The following is a 316-nucleotide window of genomic DNA, read 5'->3' as shown; positions in this document are numbered from 1 at the left end:
GTGACTACGCGGAGGAAGTTCCCGGCCCGGGTCGAGGGGCGCGGTCTGGGCCACCCGTCACAGGTGGCAGGCCAGGCGGAGGCTGGGCCGAGGGGCAGCGTCCTGAGCGGACTCGGGGTTAGGAGGCGGGGGACGCGGGGCCGAGAGGCCCGGTAGGGAGCCGAGGCCACTCGAAGCGGATAAGCTCTTCGAGCCTGTTTCTCGTCCCTCAAACGGGGGAGGAGCGCACACGGCTCCGCGGGCCATCGTGAGAGATCGGTGAGGTCCCGAGTGCAGCGGTCGGCTCCGGGCTCGGTGTCAGCCTCAGGGCGGCTTG

This window comes from Myotis davidii, unplaced genomic scaffold, assembly GCF_000327345.1.
Source record: "Myotis davidii unplaced genomic scaffold, ASM32734v1 scaffold244, whole genome shotgun sequence".
Taxonomy (NCBI): domain Eukaryota; kingdom Metazoa; phylum Chordata; class Mammalia; order Chiroptera; family Vespertilionidae; genus Myotis; species Myotis davidii.
This window is presented reverse-complemented; position numbering follows the sequence as displayed.